General features: G+C 43.1%; 1 protein-coding gene across 1 annotated transcript in view; it reads left to right on the top strand.

Moving 5' to 3' along the window:
* IRX2 (iroquois homeobox 2) overlaps positions 1–15948 on the top strand; it is a 34199-nt gene extending 18251 nt beyond the window's left edge. Inside the window, exon 5 of the mRNA XM_036409942.2 lies at positions 15611–15948. The gene's annotated coding sequence lies outside the window, so the exon portion shown is untranslated. The remainder of the gene's footprint in view (positions 1–15610) is intronic.
* Positions 15949–22673: the final 6725 nt, after the last annotated feature.

The raw sequence follows: 22673 nt of genomic DNA on the forward strand, positions 1-22673 counted from the left end.
GGGTAGGAAACTCAAAGATGAAAAAGAAACTCGTGAAATTCAAAACCATTTTTATGAACATTAAATGCTATTAATTTTAAGGAATGGCCTTGAAAGAGTAGTTCAATAGATAAATGCATTTGAAAAATTTCCTCCCAGCCTAGCATTTGATTTGTTTAATTAGTGGCTACAAACATCATCTGTATCATAACTGAGCCAGCATTCTGTGGGCTGGGGAACAAATAGATTATACTCATGTTTTTGTTTTGGTTTTCAAGGACATTTTGTTTTGGGGTGGTTCTATTGGGAATGTGGGAAGGCATAATTATGATAGAACTAAGTTGTACTTCCGCTAATGGGTCTGCTCTGGGCTTATTTGACTTAGCAGGTGTGGAGGGAGGAATCTTTGATGACAGAGATTGGGTAGATTGACAGCAGCCAATGATGAGAGAGACTGTTCATTCAGGATCCATGGTCACATCACAGGTGGGCCATTCCAGCATTTGTTATGTCATGGTTTCTTTGTCCCATGTGGGACCACTCATTTAAAAAAAATATTTTTTTATTGATTTCAGAGAGAGGAACAGAGAAGGAGAGAGATAGAAACAGCAATGATAAGAGAGAATCATAAATCTGCTGCTTTCTGTGCTCCTTCTACTGGGGATTGAGCTCACAACCCAGGCATGTGCCCTGACAAGGAATCAAACTGTGACCTCCTGATTCAGGGATAATGCTCAGCCACTGAGACACACTGGCTGGACAGGACTACTCATTTAAAAAACACACATATGTTTTATGGTTAATGTGGAAACCTGAGTTAACTCCAGTGGTCAGGGTAAAGATAAGAAGCTTGGGCACTTTGGAAGAGTGATCAGGGTCTCTCTCATGTAACTTGCATGGGGAGGGGGCTTTTGGCTTGAGATGCTTCACAACAGTATTGATTCAGACCAAAAGTTGATGCAAGTTGTGGGATCAGCCAAGATTTAGCAGTAGATTATTTTAGCACATCACATCCATGTCTCATATAAACTTCTTACAAATCCCTGAGGTATCTGGGTTGACGTTACTTCACTTTCACACAGGAAAGTACTGAGGCTGTGAGCAATTAAGCACACACAGCTAATTATCAAGGCAGTCACTGCCAGCATTCACTTAGTGCTTCCTGTGTGCAGTTAGCATGGATGATCTCATCTAATACTCACAGCAGTGCTACGGCACAGTGATGACTATAATCCCCATTTTACAGGTGAAAAAACTGAGGCTGAGAAGTTGCCCAGATTAATCCAGGGCAAAGCGTTTGTTCTGGATTCCGCTGCAGGTTAGGCAGGCTCTAGATTTCCTACACAGCCCAGATAAACCTTCACCCAAAGTCTGCTCCTCCAAGGATTTCTCCTTCCCTGTGCCACACCCCGCAAGGCCCTCAGCTAACTAGCTAACTAGCTAACTAGCCTTTGGGTAAATGAATGCCATTGATAAAATGAAGACAATGGGCCAGGACCAGCCCAGGGTTGTGTGGGTGAGGATTTCCCAAGCTCTCATCATCAATGGCAATCTTCTCAGTAAGTGTCCACCTATAATTGTTTGTGAACATATAACAAAGGAAAATGAACACAAACTCCATTCTACATGTAACAGATAGGGAATGGCAGAATGTCCCTTCTAATTTAAGTAGATTAGAGTAGCTAGCTGCTAGCATCAGTCCTTCTTAAATGACTTTACAAAAAGGGCTTTAGCATTTGGAAAACAAAAAACAAAAACAAAAACAAGCAAACTGTGTAATCCAAAACCATTGCTAAGCAAAAAGGTAGCAATGATCACTGTTCTCAGCTGTCAGGCCCAGGTGGCCGCCACCTTCTGTCATATATGGGTGCTGGTTGGGGCAGGGACACTTCTGGGACTGACCTCAGGCTCATCCAGAGCTCAGCAAATGAAGATTAAGAAAGTACTCTAGCCTCTGTTCTTCTGGAACCTGAAACTAAAAACTCAGCCCTCTTTTTCTTTTCTGAGATTTTTACTTTTTTGATTTTATAAACTTCTCTATCTCTATTTCTACCCTCCTTCTACCTATCTTTCCCCTTGTCCATAGAGTTTAAATTTCTAAGAATAACTCAAAATCTGAAAGCAAGATGAGCTATATAGAGCTGTGGCTTATGCCAACCATTCTTTTAATTTTCTCTCTTGTAATGAGTGCACTGTTGGCTTCTTGCTGACTCGATTCCATGGGACACCAGCCAGGTATACTTATACTGAACTGAGGGAATAACCCACATAAGCATGTCCCATCTCTCGCACTTTCCATTAAACTCTTTCCCCCTTTTTTTTTTCCCCACTGAGCTTGCTTGGCTCAAACATTAGTTGAAGTCACTTAAGTTTCAAACATCATGCACAATATCTTTGCCTTTTGCGCTCTCTCTCTCTCTCTCTCTCTCTCTCTCTCTCTCTCTCTCTCACACACACACACACACACACACACACACACACACACACACAGAGTTCCTGGAGGAGACTGCATTGCTCCCCTAATTGCACACTGAGACTCATCCCCTGTGATTCCTGCTTCGCCTGCACAATCTAATTTTGGAGCAGGAGTTATGTCTACGTTATTTCACATGGATTAACAACCCTTAAGCAAGACGTATTAAGTTGACCGCGTATTTCAGGAATATTTTGGGACTGTCACTCATCACCAGTCAGCAAGTTGGCACATTCTGTCTAGCACCAGCTGCCTGGAGAAATTGCAAGGCACAGTGGAGCCCCTCTTCCTTTCATTAGGCTGTCTCTCTCACATATATTTAGAGCTGGGCAAGAGGTGCCCGCATGCCAAGTTTCAGTGGGCGCTCATCTCCAGGTTTTGAGAAGTAAACATTTTAAGTTTAAGTTGAATCGTGAAGGCACTGCTTGAGGGTCAATAAGCAAGTTGCTTCTGAAAGAGTAAGGAGCAGTGGGGCAGTTCTTCTTGAGCACATCCTCCTGCAGATGTGCACCCACCACTGGCTGTGTGACTTCAACATCCCCCCAACTGGCCTCTCGTGGGAGCCATCCTCACCAAGGGGACCCTTGCTGCATTGCCTGGCCTCCCTGAGAGCCCCCTTGGAGGCCTGTGGGTCATAGTGAGCTTCCTTATAGGCTTCTCTGTAAGTGTCCAGGAGGGACTGCCCACCACACAGCAGTGGGTCCCTTCTCTACACAGTGCGAGGCATGTGTTTCAAAAGAGTGACTGTTAGAGTGAATATGTTGAACACTGTATTTTAAATGTATATTCGTTGGTGTCTCATAATCTGAGAAGCTGTAGGAAGGGCAGATTGGCTGTAGAATCACAGCCCACCTTGCAACTCCAGCAGCCACATCCTTCAACTTCTCCAGTCTCACCACCTCTCCTGTGACCAGAGAGGGTCCCGCAGAACCACTCCTAAGAAACTCCGTGACTCCATTTCTTTTTCAGTTTGTAGGCTGTTAGACAGTTCTACAAAACTTAACAATTTTAACAATTATCAGATGACAGAGCAATTAATTTATTATCCGGATGAAATGTTTTCATTACAAATTTTCTTGGTTGAGAAGTGAACATTGTAGTAACAAATTTGGAATGATTTTCTTTAGAAAAGGTTATATTTAAAACAAAGTACATGTGAAGCACACAGAAATCAGATGATCTTATAATACTTTAATAATTATTTAGTATCTTATTCAATACATTGAATATTATTAACTCTATCACATTATTTACAGAAATTTTTACTAGAGAAATAACTTAGAATGGCTCACAAAACTTGTAAACTACAAATGGATGTTGGGTATACTGTTCATGAATATGATTCCAAACTTAAAAGGAAATGTTTAGAAAAGAAAGCAATGCAACCCTCCAATGGTGGTATGTTTTCTTGACAGTGGACAGAAGAGAGATTTGCAGAAGGTGAATAACATTGAAAAGAAAGCCTGTGTGAGTTCACTTCACTGACTTAGAGCTTTTGCTGCTAGAACAGTAGAAGGATAGTATTGGCAAATTGTTTGCTTTGATGTCCCAGGTGGGCCCAGGAACTTCTGAGTCCCTATTTTAGGCAGGATGCTTGGGAATGCAGGGCTCAAGGGACAGAGTGACTCAGCGGGGGTTTGTAACTTAAAACATAGCAATGACGTGAAAGCCAGGTTCTTGTCTGCGTGTCTTCTTTCCATGTATTTGTACTCTGGGAGAGGAGGAACGGGATTCCTGATCTTCAAGACTCTCACAGTACTTTACAAATATTAATTCATTAATGCTCCATTAGCCATGGGAGGCTCCCCCAGAAACTGCATTCCAGAGAGGATGTGATTTCCCTGAGTACACAGGCACCTGTCCCAGAGCTGGGGAGGAGCTGTGACCACAGTCCCTAATAGCACACGGGTCACAGGATACACTGCACTTGGAACCAGAATCCGGCTTTTTCCCCTTGAGAAGAATCCCTTTTTCCAGATTGTAGCATGTTCATGAAGAGGTTTTGAATAAAAAAGGCAAAAGTGATCAGGTGATGGCTTGCCACCTCTCAAATGCTCTCTGGCTCCGAGTCAGGCTGCAGGAGGAAGTGTTTTACCCGTGGACAGACTGTTCCTGCTGCACTTAGAAGTAATGAAACAGATTGAAAGACATTTAAAAATACCTTTCCCTGGCTGGCAGGGTGATGGCAGATGGGTAAGGAAGAGTTTAGTATGCTCAGAGTGAAAGTTCTTTATTGGAAAAGCTGACAGGTGCTCCATTTATATGAGAAACCCCAGCTATTGTTATCCAAACCTCTCGGAATCCTTAACATGGCACTTGTCATAGGCATATAGATCATGATTCTGTTTGAGCAGTGTTGTTCCAAATTCTATTAATAATTCTTCACAAGCATATCACCAGTGACTAAAATGACCTTGGATTTTACAAATGAAAAGTTGTCCCAACCACATCCAGGGGCGAGTAAAAAGTAGGCAGAAGGGTCCCAATGGGTCCCAACCCTTTTATATAATTTGTTAGACAATTTTCATTTCAAAGTCTCATTTTAACTTCCTTTGGGGACACCATTTCATGGGTGTGAATTTGGGTGAAAAAAAAACACAAAAAAACAACCTTCTTGTTTTTTCCAAAATGTAGAGCTAATGAGATTAGACTTGAAGGTTGACTTCTCTGAGTTTAGAGCAAGATAAAATCATTTCAAGAGCCACAATCCCCATCTTATCTCTAAACTGAGAGGGCTGGAGACTACTCAAGAATCTTCAGGTAGTTCGAAGTGTCTATAATTCTGTCTACTCAAGTGGGAGTGCCTTTGACTGTGAGTGAGCAGCTCCTCTCTGGGAGGGAGGACCAGCTCAGACTGTGGAACCCAGAGTATAAAACAGAACTTTCCACATGCACAGCCTCGGATCAAAAGTATGGACCTCAATGTCATGCCTCAATTTATGTGGCCATGGCCTTGCCCACATCAGCGTGTTAATTAATTCAACTCATATTGCTGCACTTAATTGTATTCCTGATGCTGGATTCCAATTTAGCCATTTATAGGTACTGTACCTTTAATCTATTAAACAAGAACAGGGAAGGAGCATCAATGTAATTACTCTAGATCTAAGAATTTTTAATCCCAAGGTTCTCTGGGTTGATGTGCTATTAAGAGCTCTTTGAACAAAGCAAGTCTCATATCTTGTTCACCAATAACATTTATTTGTCCTTTAAGTTGTTTAAATTACCTTGGATAAAAGGCCAAGTCATAACTTTCATTACATAGCTATTCAGCCTTCCTGGCATATGATAGTGTGTGTCTTCCTGGCATAGGACAGGGCATGGCTATAGGAACAGAAGTATCTCACTCATGTAGAAACTGTCACATGGACACATGCTGACCATGGTCTGAAATGCCCATGGGTATGTGAGATGGACTCAGTAACTGTTTTATTTTCAAACTCTGGGTTGAGACCCATAGTGGGTTATAAGCTCAATTAGCAGTTTTTCTTAGATGAAATGGGATATAATAGAAAATATAATTGGATAGGTTTGTGAACTTGTGTCTCAGTTGTGTGTGTGTGTGTGTGTGTGTGTGTGTGTAGCTCTACAGTAAGTTTCTTTCTGAGGGTGTGGTGAATGGTTCGGAAGCGACTGGTAGATCTGTCAGTAGCTGATTATTGGTGCTTGTTGTTGTAACCTACCTGAAACCCTCCCTTCTGTGGGACTCAGTGGGGCAAAGCCAGTGCACTCAGCAAGCCTAAAGCTGAGTCCGCCCTCTGCCATTTCCTGCATGTGGTGAGCATCCTTTACTAACAGGAGATTGGGGATAGTGCACGCCTATCAATAAAATGACTAAATAGCTCCCAACACAAGAGTGAAACTACCTAATCAGGGAGAAAAATGGGCTGTGGTGATGGGTCCCTGTCTCAGTAAACAGTTAAGGGTACAAACTACTAACAATGACCCATGATTGTCATGTCTTTTCTTGCCAGGGAGAGAGGGCTCCTGGTGCCCAAACTGTGTTTAGCAGGGCTCAGAAACATTTTTGTGGTGCCCTTGTGGAAGCCCTCGCTTCTGAAAGCTTCCAGGCTGCCTGTTTCTATCTTAAGCACCCTGTGGGTTCACTCCATCATTCCACGGACGCCACGTGGAGACCTTTCTACAAATCCCTGGGTTCTAGTTCTGAGGACAGAGGTCTCAACAGGTAAAGCAGCCCAGACCTCTGAATTGAATCTAGGAAACTTGCTCAAAATACGTGGAAAGAAAAAAGCACACTGACAAAGACCAAGCCATTCGAAGCTTAATTTCTTTCTTTTTTTTTTTTTTTGTTTAAATATATTTTATTGATTTTTCACAGAGAGGAAGAGAGAGGGATAGAGAGTTGGAAACATCGACGAGAAAGAATCATCATCAGCTGCCTCTTGCACACCCCCTACTGGGGGTGTGCCCGCAACCAAGGTACATGCCCTTGCCTGGAATCGAACCCAGGACCTTTCAGTCCGCAGACCGACACTCTACCCACTGAGCCAAACCGGTCCCGGCCGAAGCTTAATTTCCAAGTGCGATTTCTTCCCCCTCAGGAACCCAGAACGGATGTGGAAACTCAACTGTCCTCCCAGGCAAGCTTCTTTCTGGGAACCACCAAGGAATATTAGTCTTATTCCATTTAATCAGCAGATCTGAGCAACAAAGAGCCCTCTTCATTAAGGGCACTCAGAAATTCTGGCCAGCTGTTTCCTGCCACTCGGAGGAGGACAAGGCGGAGAGGGAGAAGCCAGCCACTCTCGGGACTCTTGTGGTCTCACTGCAGCTCTGCGATGTAATCCCACTTTTATCATTTCATTCTGAAACCAGTCCCTGAATCCAGGAGCCAGTCTGTGACGTACAGGCTTAACTTTGACACGCTTTAATGCATATCACACACACTAAATTTCTGGAGATGTGCAAATGGTTTCCAGCTAAGTCTTTGTTTTGTCAAGTACATATCTACTCTTAAAATCCATTGGACTTGAAGTCCCGGGATGGTTGGAGACCAGCATGCCAGGTAATGTGTAGTGGATGGCTCACTCCCATGCCCAGTGAGACACTGTATAATCTTCTCTTTCATTCTACTTCAGAATATGAAAAATGCTTTCCTTCAAAAAGTGTGTCTCTGATGCTCACTTTGCAATGGGACTTTATCTTGACACATATTCTCTGGCTAGCATTACAGGAGGGCTGAATAGGATGTGCCCGATTGTCTAAACCAGTGCATGGCAGTTCACATGCACTGGAGTGCGGTGTCATGGGGTGTCTGTGAGCCCAGGGGAGACCAGAGTGTAAGAGAAGCCTGTCCCCCAGGGCAGGGACCGTCCCAGAATGATAGGACTCATTGCTTACAGAAACCCATTTTATTTCCCACAGGTAAATTCCATTTACCCTTTCCTCGTGTTCAGACCATCAATGGTCACTACGCATGACCACAAAACATGCAGGAGACCTTGGCTCCCTGTTCGTCTGCACATGGAAGCAGTGTCCTTGATATTTTAGGGAGAGGTGGACTAAAGGAAGGGTGAAACAACCATCCCAGCTGTGGCCACTAACTGGGCTGCTAATGGAGATGCTCATCTCTGGACCATCACTGTGGCCATTGAGAGCAGGGGTTGTGCTGATTACCTGAACTGTGCCACCATCCCAGTCCCAGACCAGCCCCTGAACATAGACCAATCGCATGTTTCATACCTGCAATGGGATCAGCCCCACTGGTAGGACCAATAAAGCATGTGTATGGGGTGGGGCAGCAATTCAGTGTCCAGAAAGGCAGGGCCAACCTATGTCCAGCCCATCTTACCTGCTACTTCCCATACTTGTCCCAAACACCCACTGCCCGCAATTCCAAAGCCACTGATGCAGTCACAGATGACTCATAGTCACATCTCCAAAGGCAATGCTAGGGTTCTGCGACTACTGTGACCACAGGAGTCTCACTAACAGACGAATCTGATTGATGTGATTAATGATATAATTAATAATGTGATTAATGACATAATTAATAATAAGCCTTTATCTTTTATCTTCCCCCCCCCCCCGAATAATACAGACCAGCACGAGCATGTGACTTTCCAAGTTAGGAGTTTTTGATATCAGAGTAATTCACGAAATTTTATCCCCTGGGATTTTACATTGAGCTGAGTTCCTGGCTATGGAGCCTTCAGTTTCCCTGAAATTCTGCCTGGAGGAAGACACCCTGACTCTCACTCTGTGTGAGAGTGTGAATGTGTAAAGCAATTCTTCCCAGTGCTGGGTCACCCAAAGGCTGCCTCCTTCTGGCCTGGGCAGGGAGACATGGTAGAAAACTGACAGAAAACTGAGGTTTCGTTTGTTTTAACGAACATCCAGGCATCTTTAGGAGCTGGGCATTGCTGGCTTTTCTCAAAGATACTCAAGAAGTATGGATGAGCCTGACCCTGGTGCCTGCCTCCCTGAGTGAGGTCTGAGACTTCTGTGCCTACCAGGGGAGGGGTGCTGGTGCCGGATCGAAGGAGAGGGTGCTCCCCTGCACTGTGCATGACTTGGGGTGACGGCCGCAGGATAACTCTGATGCTTGTTGGGGTTGAGGATATTCTAGGCGCTGAGTCGGCACTGACTCATCATAGTTATCCTTCACTCTGCTCACTTATTTGCAATTTGGCAAAAGATAGAAAATGTAATGGCTTCTATTTTTAAATGCGTGTGCAGGGATATTATATTCAAAATCATTAAGGGTACCAGTGTCTCTCTATAGCCTTTGGGTACTAGGATGATTCAAAAACATCAAATGGACTTGGTAATTAATTTCATAAATGTATATTTGGATTCTGACATAGAAAAAAATAAACATTCCTTTAAAAATATAGTTTTGAATTGACAAATAATGTGTAAATATGCATGATCACATAGTAATTTTTAAATTAATCATGTGAAAAGCCAGCAAAATGCAATACTTTAGTTGAACCATCACATCATGAAGTTATTTTTACTTCTGAGTCCAAGTTGGGTACCATAGAGCTGAAAGGAGGTGAAACCTGCTTTGTGGGGGTCATAAATCTTTATTTTCCACCCAGCAGTGACTGATCTTGTGCAGAAATTGAACATCTTTACATATGGATTCTTTCTCCCCCACTATAATTTAAAAAATGGCCCATTTTGGATTAATTTTAAAATATTTTTGAAGTAAAATTTCCAAGCATTTATAAAAATAATGGGACAATCAAAATGAAGCACTTGAAATGGTCACCACAAAAACTATGTTGGATCAACAGCTGCTCTTTCAACTGAGCAGCCCATCAGATTAGCCTTGAAAACAGTGTGGAACTCCAGAACCAAAAACCTGCCTTAGGCCACAGGACCCATCCCTCCTGTTCTGGAGATGAAATCATGGATGATGTTAATTGCAACAGTGATCATGGTTATTTATTGGCAGAAGGCATTTCTAAGGAGTTTGGAGGACAAGGAGTAAAATGAAAGCTAGTCTGCATAGTATCTCCATAAAATGGTCAAGCTTTCATTACCAGGGATGCCATACCTGCCACCCTGGGAGAGAGGCAGTGGTGGGCCAAGTGGGCGCTAGCTATACTCTAGGAATGCACTTGGGGCCACTGCTTGGTCTGGCACATTTACAGGCCAATCACAGCTTGCAAGATTGTGGCTGATGTCATCAGATTTCATCCTCAGCCCTCACTTCCTTCTTTCTATGGAGTCTGTGAAATCTGAGTCCCATGTCAATGTCGAAAGAGCATTGAGGAGAACAGGCAGAAGACACCGCACATTCAACATATGGTTATTGAAACATGGTTTGCAGCTGTGTATGTCACCTTCCCACATTTCCTTTGCCCGGGTTGTTCAGGAAATACTTTTGTGCAAAGGAATACACTTAGTTCTGCATCTTCTTCCTTGCTGTTTCTGAAATAGCTTTAGTTGAAGTTCATGATGAGGCTCCCAGAGGAGAAATATTTACCTCAAAGATGACACCAGGACATTAGGGCACAGGGATGTGTGCACACCAACACCAGTGTGCCATGTGAAGATGGCCCACTGGGCACCATCATTCAAATGCAAAAGAATGTTGGGTCTGAAGGTACCTGATTACCTCTGTTTCTTTGGTCTCCTACCCACACCCTGATATTCCAGCAGCCAGGGCTTCTGTACTGCCTTCCTTCATGACAGAAATGAGACAAAAAAAACAAGGGGGCATCTTCTTTTCAGATTTTAGTGTTTGAGTTAAAATTGGCAGTCACTGTCCTAACACACAGATAAGGAGCTCCATTCTCTGTATCAGATCAACTTCCTTAGAAGCTGGTTCTGTTGCTGGTGGCCACATGTGCATGGGTGGGTGGGAGGGTATCTTCTTAGCTTGGGCTGTATTCAGTCATTACCAGGTTGACCCAGACTCCATACTCTTCTAGGGCATAAGAGACTCTGTGTCTGCTCTTCTTTTCTCTCCTTCCTCTCTGCTTCTGCCCTGGCAGCCTCTGCAGCTGGCATGTGTGACTTCACACCTTGGCTCCTGTACCCAACCCAAGACTCGGCCCCTATTGGCCCAGGTTGCTGCTCTGTTTGGTTGAGTTCTGAGCACACAGGATTTCTGACTTCAGGAGCCCATCCCAGCACTGGTGAGCTGGGTGGCCAGGAGTCTTAGCTCCCTCCAGGGCACTCTGGGTTCATGCAACTGCAGAGCCAGTCCTCCTGTCTGCAGGGTTGGGGAGATCTCTGGTGGCTGGGGCAGAGGCTGAGCAGTACCCTAACTCCAGACCTTTCTTCCCTCTGTTGATGGCAAAGATTTGTATTGTGTCTACCTCTCTGGGATGCCCTTTCTGTCCTCTTCCCACCAGACTTGGATTCTTGGTGTTTCATGGGAATTTTTGAAGTTCAAGAAATCCTTTTCTTTCTCAAATACTTGGATTTTGCAGTTAACCGTCTGGCTCCCAAATCCAGTAGGTAATTTTTGTTTTGTTTTGTTTTGTTTGTTTGCTTTTTAAAGGCTGTTTTGAAAGTCACAGCTGAGCAATGGCTTCTAGACTTTTAATTTCATCTATTCTGACTCTAAAACTGCACTGCCTCTGTTTCGGTTTAGGGAGCAATGGGCCATTAGCTAGACACAAATTCACAGAAATTAAAAATGCACTTGTCTACTGACAATTCCAGTACATTAAGGGTATTTTATAGGATGTGATCCCACCCAGGGAGCCTCTGTAAATCTCCAGTAAAGGCTATAGACTGGGAAGTCAGAACTCTCAGTTCTAGGAACCAAATAGTAAGAGAAAATCATTCCCTGAAGTCTCCATGCTTCCATGAGTGTAGAGATGTTCAGCTATTTCTCTCTATTAATATAGAATCAATGTATCTCACTAATAATCACTTTAGGGAGAATGGTTATGGCCTGAAAACTATTATGCCAAAAACAATTCTAGTGGGCAGACAGGAGACTGTTTTTTAGAAACAGTTACAAAGACTAGCGAACTAATCAATTAATTAATCATTTCATTTATTCACTAAATACCTAAGCATTCAAAATGAAGGACAAGTGAATTTCTGGGCAAGCAATTTTCCTCCTATGACCAAGAGCTGTAAGTGGAAAAGTCAAAGTGAAATATTATTGAATGTCAACATCAAACATAAAACCTTTAAAATGACTAATTGTTAATGCTAAACCAGAAGATATTTTGAAAAGTGGTCTTAGGGAGTTAATGGATTTCATAGTATAAAGTAATGAGCAAAGCAAGAAACACCCTGAAGAGATGTTTTCAGAGTTCATGACTTAAACCCTTTAAAATCATTTTAAAGATAAAATTTTATTTTATGGAAATCATAAGCCATGTTACTACAAACCCAGTTCACCCTACTGCATATAAAACGGCATCACCTTGCCTCAAGGTAAGAAAATAAAGTTTACTGCTATTGAATCATACTAAAATATTCATCTGTCAGGACTTTGTCAACCATGGTTTTGATGGCATTTAAATTGAATTTAATATAAATTTAAAGCCATCTCCATTTGATGTAATGAATAATGTGGGGTCACCATCAACTTCAATTTTAATACCTTAAATATAGTCAGTTCCAGCTGCCTTGATGCATTTATGGTAGGGAGTAACTTGTTATAATATATATCCTTAGCACTTTGTTATTTTAAATCTGCAAATAACACCGAGGGCAGAGGTAGACTCTCAACTTTAATATCATGCTCTTGAATAGGGTCCGTGAGCAATTGCCAAGTGATTCCTGTCATCGGTCCTTTAGTGCCTGTGGAGGAAAGAAGGCCCCTGGCTGAGTTGCCACATTGTAAAAAGCATATTTTAAATATGCTAATGCACTGCCTTCCATGCACAGGTCTTCTGTAACTATTTTCCACACACACAGTGGGAGAGGCCAGTGCTTCTACTTTTTGGTATATTTTCTTTCCTTTGTTTTGTTGTTCAGAACAACAGCTGGTAAAGTCTACTTTTCAGAAGGAGGAGTCTCCTTCATTTCTGGGGGATTGGCTCACTAAAAGTCTTAAGGGTAAGTTGTAGAGATTTTTTTGGTATTTGGTGCCTGTGTTTTGTGTGTCTACTGCCTCCAAAGAGAGCTCCATTCATTAACATGACCTTGAGATATGAGTAAGCTATTGAAATAATTAAAAATTGCCTTGGGAACATTTAGGAGGATATAAAAGTGACACACACACAAATCAATAGTCTTTCTATGGAATCGTAACAACCACTTAGACATAAGAAAAGAGAAAGACTCAGTTAAAATGACAACTAAGAACGTGAAATTCTTATGCATAAACTTGATAAGCAATTGCAAAATCTATGTGAGAAACTTTCAAAAGCCTATGAAGTAGACTTGAATAAATGGGAAGGTGTCCCTTGGTCTTGGATAGGAAGACTCAATTCCATGTGAGTTAGCATATGAATTGAGCACCAATTCAATACACATGCCAGTATTTGTCACAGCTGTGCAATTAATTCTAAAGTTTTATGGACAAGTAATTGTGCAAGAATTTCTAGAAAATCTCTATAAAAGATGAGGAAGGAGGAAGGGGATTGCCAGGCCTACCATATATAGTTCTAGAGTATGGCTGGACAAATAGGCCAGGGGGACAGAGGAGGAAACAGATCAAGGAAACAAGGTACTTTAGTTTCTGATAAAGGTGGAATCTCATATTATCAAGGCAAAAATAAATAACATCAAGGGAACTAAATAGGAATTTTAAAAATGGCAACATTGGACCCACATTTCACTCCAGACAAGAGAATAAAGTACAAATGGTCAGAGAATTATAAAAATTAAAATGAGACCACAAGCCTATTAGAAGAACACATGGACATTTTTTTAAACCTGAGTAGTGAAAACCTTCCAACTAGGATTCAAATAAATATTTAATGAAGAAAATTTAATAAAGTCAACAATATATAAATGTTTGCCCTCCTTCTCCTACCCCAGAACAGTAAGATGAAAAGCAATGGCACACTGAGGAAAGTACTAACAGCTCTTACCCTCCTGTAAGGGCTCAAAACCCTCATTTGAGCATGGTACTAATAAAAACCCTAATTGATAATATGCTTTAAGCAATCAAGGAACAAAAAAGTTAACCAGTCAATGGAAAAATGTGCAAACATCAAGAAGAGACACTTTATTGAAAAAACATGCAAATTTCTTTTTTAAACATGGGTATATATTTAATGCCATTTGTACCAAAAGAACTATTACCCTGTGGAGGGGATTGGGCACTCTCTAGCAAAATAATATGAAATACAGATGATGAAACAGTCACTCAGGAGATGAGTGGGGATGGGAGAGGGGATGGAGAGGGAGGGAGAACTCTGCATAGAACAAGGGTTTTTTTTTTTTGCAAGAAGAAAATTATTTACATGGTCAAAAATATAATCATGTTTATTTTTTGTAGGACTGACTCCATTCCCTGACTGACCCCTAGGAGGTATGAGAGTTTACCCAATTCAGACAGAGAGATCATAGGAGAGATCTGTGGAGGCTGCTGAGAAAACATTCTGATTGTGGCACAGAGGGCAGGATTACGGAGGAAACCTGCAGTGCTGCGGGGCACTGGCCACTCCATTGTGACCATGAGGGCTTCCAGCCTGGGACAACACTAATGCTCCATGTCTTAGCACAAGAGGAAGATCAGACCTCAGTGCACAGCTAGTTGGTCCCCTTTGTTCCAGCCTGTTGGTGTAGGGCAAGCATGTCAAACTCAAAGGCTAACATGGGTGAAATAAACACGGTATAAGTTTATATGGGCTGCCAAAAAAACAAAACTCTTTCAATTTTCATAGGTTTATTTCGATAGAGACATGCTGAATACAAAGGGCTGAAATAAATTAGTAACCAATAACATAAAATATTAGAACATTTTAATAAAATTAATATTTTTTTTCTTGAACATTAACTTACCAGACACTGAATAACTGCACAAATTAATAAGCATAACACAAATAAACCTATTTTTCTTGTTCTCCAAAAGAGAAATATTTCCTGTTGTGTACAACAAACAAGTCAGTCCAAGTAGCAGTTGGCTACTAAAATATTTGTTGCTAGTATTAGTGGAGAGAAATAGTGTGGCTGTGTGTGTAAGGCACATAAGAAAAATGAATGCAACATGATTATAGTAATCAGCCATTAGTAAACATTTTATTTCATTATTAATAATTATGTATAACAGGATATTATAAAAATCAAGTTATGAAATTTTTATTAAAACACTTCTTACCAACAGTTATATTGGCTGGGCCACAAAAATATTTGTTGTGGGCTGAATGCGGCCCTCAGGCTGAGAATTTGACTTGCTTGGTGTAGGGCCTTTGTTACTATAGCCAAAAACTTCCTGTTGACACAGGCATGCCACCTGGATCATATGGTTCACACAGCATGTTACTTTTTTTGAAAAACAGAACTTTTTGATATAACTATGTCAAGGAAGAGTAGGTGTTGAAGCAAACAGGATTGGGGAGCACAGGCCAAGACTCAGCAGAGGGCATTGAAAAGGAACATTGAGTAAATGCAAAATGCTGCAGGAGAGGTGGTGGCCAACAGGAGCAAGATGGAGGACCTGGTTCCTCAAAGGAGGGTGGTGTGTGTCTTGGCTCTCAAGTTTCATCAGGAAAAGCTGGGATATTGGGAGATGGTAAAAATGGACTAAAATGTTATTTCTTCAAGGTCTTACCCCCAAAGAAGCTGTGAACTTTATCTTGTCTGCCTCGAGGATGAGAAGACCCAGAGCCAGCAAGGGAAACCCATCATTCATGCTTGCTATGAAGCAGCCTGCAACAGTCTGGCCCACAAGGTGATGCAGCTGGGTTTGGGGGCAAAGTCACAGTAATGATAATGCCGGTAGGCCAATGAGGGCACTGCCACCCAGGAACATGGCAAGGAATAGACTTCAAAGGTTCACTTGTGTGTACACTTTATGTGTATTTTGTGTACTCCTGTGGGACCCTCTCATGGCTGTAAATAAGGTTCCTTTGTTTCTAAAATTAAACTTTATCTTTTGTGAAGAGATAAAATGATTTTGACTTTAATAATAAAAATCTGAACTGAGAAATTTCTAAACTTAAAGTAGTCATGTGAAGAACTAAAGGCAGGATAAATATATCCTGCAGATTCCCAGAGTAGATAAACTAAAAATAAATCAGATAGCAAAAGATAGGAAACATCAAAGACATTTTTAAGTAAAAAATAATTGGCCAAAGGCCTAATATATAATTTTTTAATAATAGTAAGTAAAAGCAATGGTTCATGAAATCATGCAAGCCATCATGTTTAATTTTATGAAACATGTACATATATAGAAGAGACACTGAAGTGGAAGATCTAAGCCAATGACTTGCAACAGGTGTGTCTCTAGAATTTTAAAACATGCAGTGCCTGACTGTTTAGAGGCACTGACCTCTTTTCCCTTAGATAGTTAAATAAAAAATGACAACAGTCAATGGAACAATAGCTTTCTGGTGTTAATAAATCAAAACTATACCTATTTTTTGTCACATTGGCAAAAATATAACATATTGTGTTGTATACCAAAGAATTTTAGTAATTAGCTTATGTGTGCCATATGATTAAACTTAAGAGCTAGTCAAATCACATAGGTGATTTTACTTCCCCCCCCCCCATTTTTTTTTTGTAATGGATGAGTTCATTCATAGCTATGAACTTAGCCAAACTTGAATATGTATTGATATATATTTACTTATTTACTACATAATTACTTATACATGTTTATTACACACTTATGAAAACTATGGAAGCATATCTTTGGTTTTATTTCATGAATAATGGAGTTTGCCTCTGGCTTAGCTTCTTAGCCATCCTGTGTCCACCTGTTGTACCATCCCACGCATGCACTGCAGTGTCTCAGGCTCTGAGGAGGCCATACTAACAGTGACCACCAGATCATTCCTCGTCTTCTTGCACGAGTGGATCCCCTGATAAAGAAAGTTCCGTGTGACCAATGACAATGGCCTTAGAGGTGCTGGGCTTCCACTGTGGATCCCAGCTGATCTTCATCTGACAGCGAGGAAGGGGGCTGGTCCTGGGCTCACAGAGTCACTCATTGCTCATTGAGCACCTGGGGGAAGCTGCAATGGCTGCAGTATGCCCTGTCCTGCAGGGGCTCTTCACTACAGACTTCCACAACAATGCAAGCAGGTCAGTAGTAGTGACCACACATGCTGCCCCCCACCCCTTGTCACCCAAAAGAGTTTGTTTTCTAAGAAAAAAAAATATGGCAAAGTCCTTTATGCCAGGTGGAGGAGGTCAGTGTTCGTGATGGGAAGTGAGAAATCTGGGCGACATCATCAGCAGAGCCTCGCAGGCAGGTCTCACACACGCTGGGGACAGCTGCTGCAGGACCGAGGAGCGTATCTTCGCCACGTGCCCACACCACTTGCGGATCACTTCTAGGGGGAGAATGTCACACCAGTGGTTACTTAGAATATATGAGAATGTGGCCTGGTTTCCAAAATAAGCTGTTGGTAATTCTCACTGTATTTAATGTCCAGCTGTTTTTTTTTGTTTGTTTGTTTTCTTTTTCTCCCTGTGGTTTTTTGTTTCTCATTCAACATCTGGAGGAGCTCATTAAGTTGGGGGATGATGCGAAGGTTGAGAGAGTGTCTTCTAATTAAAAAAAAGAAAACTAATTAGGAATACATCCAAAGAGAAGGGAAAACAGCAATTGTTCTTCTCAACACGCAGGGCAATGGGTTGGAAGAAAAGGTGTGTCACTCAGGTGTGCAAATCCACATAAACTCCCGAATCAAAGAGTGCAGATGTCATAGAAGGGCTGGGTGTCCTAAATTTGGGTCTAATCCAAACTTCTTCCTTCTTATTATTAATAATGTCACGTTTTGGTAATCTTGACTACTGCAGTAATTGCATTTCTTATTATCATCATTATAATTTTTGAAATGTCACAAAATGGGCATTTTCTGTATCTTTGCTCTGACCCCTCTCCCCCTGGGCATCCCCTGAATTCCTCAAAGGAAGACTCCACATCAACCTACTCTCCATCTACACTGTCAGTACTAACCCTTTTGGATTTTTTTTTTTCCTAAGAGGCATTTTAATAAAAGTTCTGCTATATCTCCTCCATGCTTTAAAATCTCTTATACTGGGCTTCCCCAAAGCAGCTTGAGGGAAGGGTTTAGGGTTGGGAGTTTGTCTGGGGTGTGACCCAGGAAGCCTGATCAGGTATAAAAGATTGTTCTACTGGGGACATGCCTCAGGGGGTCCACAGCAGGTGAGCAAGCTGGAATATTTATTCACGGATCTCCACCCCCACCCCTGTGCTGGCTAAGGGCTGGCTGGAGATGTCTGTGGTGTGGGGACTACCTGGTAGAGGAGCAGGCTGCAGAACTTGTTCAGGGACATCATCCATGGCCGTGAGGACATCTGGAATGTTGAACATAAGGATGAACAGGGAAGCAGAACCCAGTCTTTTATTTTAAAAATGTAGATGCTGCCCATCTGGCGTGGCTCAGTGGTTGAGCATTGACCTATGAACCAGGAAGTTACGGTATGATTCTAAATCAGGGCATATGCCCGGGTTGTGGGCTCAATCCCTAGTTGGGGGGAGGGTGGTGGTGTCTGAAGTATGTAGCTGATCCATGATTCTCTCTCATCATTGATGTTTCTATCTCTCTCTTCCTCTCTGAAATATATATATATATATATATATATATATATATATATATATATACAGACACAGCCCTAGCCTGTGTGCTCAATGGGTTCGGCATTGTCTTATACACTGAAAGGTTGTTTGTTTGATTCCAGTCAGGGCACATGCATGGGTTTCAGTTTGATCCCTGGTAAATCAGCCAAAATCCAGGAAGCAGCTGATTGATGTTTCACTCTCACATTGGCATTTCTCTCTCTCTCTCTCCTCCCTCTCTCTCTAGAAAAAAACAATAAAAAGGTATTTTAAACAATGAAGACACATTTGCTTCCGTGTCATCAAAATTTAAGCTTTAAAAATGTTTTACATGTTGTCACACAGCATGACTGTCTACAAAGGGAGACCTGCATCCCCCTCCCCCAACCTCTGCCAACTGCATCATGTGACACCAGAAATCAGCAGGGGAAGGAGGAAGCAAATGTTCCCAGGAACTCTGAGCATCTTTACACTCACAGTGATGAGCGCACAGAACCCAGATTATTCTGACAAAATAGGCACGCCTCCTGTTAACCCTGTCTAAAAGGAACATTTTCTTGTGTTGGTGTATGACTGTCTGCTTCAGACTCCCAATGGGAGGGTGTAGAACCATTGCCAGGGTGAGGGAAACTTCCAGAAGCCATTGGTGTACGGCACCAGCGGGTTGAGACCTTCTTAACATATTTCACTTGTGATCTTTTAAAGCTGTCAGACCAGAATGATTTTCAGTCACTTTGCTCTGGAGTGGATTTAAAATCATGTCCCAAAGGTGGAAGATTAATAGATTAAAAAGGCAAAGTATTAACCTAGCCCATCGTCCTGTCTCCTTACCTATAAGATACAGTATCACTGTCATGTGGCTGTGGCAGGTCTTCAATGAGGCGTCAGCCGGCCGAGAGCTAGCTTCCCAGGGACCTGCCCACTGACTAGGACCCCACTGCTCCCTGTGAGGCAGGATATGGGGAAGAGGAGGTGTGGCTACAGTCCACAACACAGGCGATATTTGCTATTTTCTTGAGAGAATTAAGTATTTTTCTTCATTGTTTGAGGTTGTCTCCCAAGGAAGGATGAGGGCAATGCTAAAGATATCATTCTCTTCAACATTGTGCTGCAAAGGATGTGTGGGTAGAAATGAGAATTTAGATCAGCAGTCGTGGGAAAACCTGCCAGCTGATGAGGGGTTTTGAATTGAATTTTCAGAACTGCTGCTGTGCTCAGGGAGGCTGAGGTGCCAGTTCTTCCTCCTACATTTTGTAGCTTTGTGGTCAATCTGTGAGAAAAGAGCAGCTTTAATTCCTCCCTCAGACAAAGCAAAACTCTTCTCATCTGAGAATTCAAGTGTCACTGAGTGCCAGCTGGTGTCAGGATGAAGGTGTGGCCCTCTGGGCGCTGACTCCACATGGTCCCTGTACAGGCAACTGTAGGGGTCTCCACTGAATGGACAAGCGGCTGCAGGGCACAGCTTCCACCTTCCTCTTTCCTTCCCTGGAGCCTAGCATGTACCTGGCACACAGTAACTGCGCCATGCATGGGGGCATGTTTGGTGAATCTACACCCTACCTAGAGTCTGTACACGCATTCTGGAGCCATATCATATATCCCAAAGAAATGCTTTGTGCTTCACTTACACCCATGGATTGTGCTGGAATATTTTCTTCTGTGCTTTACAGAAATCTTACAATACTTTGTACTTCAGACACCACCTTGAGATCCAACTTCCCCTTAGGAGGGGAGCAACTGCAGAGAGCCAGACAGTCGCTCACAGCCAATACTTCCTTTATACTTGTAACAAGCGCCGGCCAAGCAACGCTCACGTGAAATTTTGAATGCTGACGGAACGGGCTCAGCTCAAAGGTGTGTTTTTTCTTCTGAAATGTCAGGAACAACAACAAAAAAATTCTTCCAGAAGCCCCTCAGCGATCTCGCCCCCTAAATCACAAGGATGTCTGAAGTCTAGTGTCACAGGCACCATATTTTCTATGGCATTCTTTCAGAGTACATTCCTGGAAAAGTACTTTGGGGCCAGAATCTGAAAGTCTTAGGAATTATTATTATTTTCATTTCACCACGAGGCAATGGGGCAGAACGGCGCTGGGGGCCACGTGCCAAGTGTGGCCTCTGCTGCGGCTCCGGCCTGTCTTGTCTGGAAAGACCCCCAGCTGCAAAAGATGGGGGGGCTGGGCCTCCACTTGCATTGGGGCTTCTTCTTTCTGAGGTCAGGTTCCAGGGAGACTGGGGAGATGATGCCATTCTGCCTTCCCAGGGTCCTGTGTGTGTCACACATAAACTCCTATAGCACAGTGATTTATAGGGTGGACAAAACACAAAGTTAGGAGGGCATCCAGCAGTGTGGCCAACTCAGTCCTGCTCTTTGGGCTGTGATTCCAGCCTGGCTCCTTGAGTCTCAGAGACAAGAGGAGACCAGGGAGGGTGCTGGCCAAAGGAGCTGGATTCTCCTCCTATGAGCCAGGCTGCCCTGGTCCAGGTCCTGAGGAGACAGGGCAGTTGTCAGGTACTTGGGGCCACCTCAGGTAGCCACAGAAAGAGAAGGTGCAGAGAATCATTTCTTGGGACACTGCCTGGTGGAGAAGGCCCTCAGCAAACATTAGCTGATGGGGTTGTGATCATTTGGGAAGGGGGGTGAACAGTTTAGAGCACATGTGTCAAACACAAGGCCCGCGGGCCAAATCCGTCCCTCCAGGCCTTGCAATGTGGCCCGCACTGCGCTGTCATCACTGCACTCCGCTGCGTTTCCATCACAATGACAGTTTATGACTGTTCAGTAAACCATTCGGCCCGCGATTTAGGCTGGATTTTAGATTTTGGCCCCTTCTCTGATTGAGTTCGACACCCCTAGTTTAGAGGTATAAAAGGATGGAATGTGTGCATGTGTGTAATCGTATGGTAGGCACACACTGCTTATGCATGTTGCCAATGGAAAAGACTCTTGTATTCCTTGTTTAATGCCCATGAGATCAAAGTGTATGTAAAACCTGATTATCTTTCTCTCAAAAGTATGTTGTTAAGATCTAGTCATCTTAAAGTTGGAGCTGGCATTTTCCATTAACATGTGCATGAATTTCATCGCTGCACATACCTAGGTGTCAGCTTTCCCAACATGGCTGAGATCCAGGGACAGTGCCTCACCTGTCTCCTCACTGCTCCTTCTCATGTCAGGGCAGGAGCTGGTGCACTGAAGCCCATCCAAGTGAATGAATGAATGACCAAGTGAATGAAAGAGTGAGTGAATAAATGAATGGATGAGTGAATGGATGCGTGAATGAGTGAATGAATGAATGAGAGAATGAATGACAGAGTTGGGAGCTACTGCCTAGAGTCAAACACAGACAACCTGTGTTCTTTCTCTCAAGGAGCTGGTGGGCTAATGAGAAAATAGTGCTATTCCAGGGGCTGGTGTACATCCAGGGGCAGTGCTGTGTACAGGACAAAGGATTGTTTGGGTCTGCCAGGCATGAAGAGGCAGGAAGCCTTACTGGTGGAGGGGGAATGGAAAAGGAATCCCATTTCTTGCCTCAGAAGGTGTTGCAGAGGCTTTGTAGTGTGAATATGGCAGTGTCCCTACCAGGCACCTCTCTGCACAGGGAGGGCAGAATGAGCTCCTGAAGAAAAGTCAGGAGGAGGACTGCCTCTTGGCACTGGGCAGGGCTGGCGTAGGAGGCAGGTTTAACTACAGAGGGGAGGACAGACTCCCCTCCAGTGCTGTCACAGGCACGGTTCCCAGCTCGTGCTGATTGAAAACCATCACAGCCCGGGAGAGTACTCAGATGGGGTGAGGATGAAGGGGGAAAGGCGGGAGAGATAAGGAGCACTGAATGTGAGAGCTGGAAATGGGTCCAATTTAGAGCTGTGGGTTTTCAACCTGCCCACTCGCTGCTGGGCTCTCGCTGGATCAGCTTCCACCTCTGTAGGGCCAGACGCATCAAGTCATTACTAAGAAGGGTTTTATTCCAGCTAAAATGCAGGTATGGCAGGCTCGTGTGTCCCATTGATTCTGACTTTGTACCTGGATGTGTGGAGCTGAGGGGACCACGTGGTTGGGAGATAAAGGGA

This window comes from Pipistrellus kuhlii, unplaced genomic scaffold (assembly GCF_014108245.1).
Source record: "Pipistrellus kuhlii isolate mPipKuh1 unplaced genomic scaffold, mPipKuh1.p scaffold_m20_p_4, whole genome shotgun sequence".
NCBI classification, from domain to species: Eukaryota; Metazoa; Chordata; class Mammalia; order Chiroptera; family Vespertilionidae; genus Pipistrellus; species Pipistrellus kuhlii.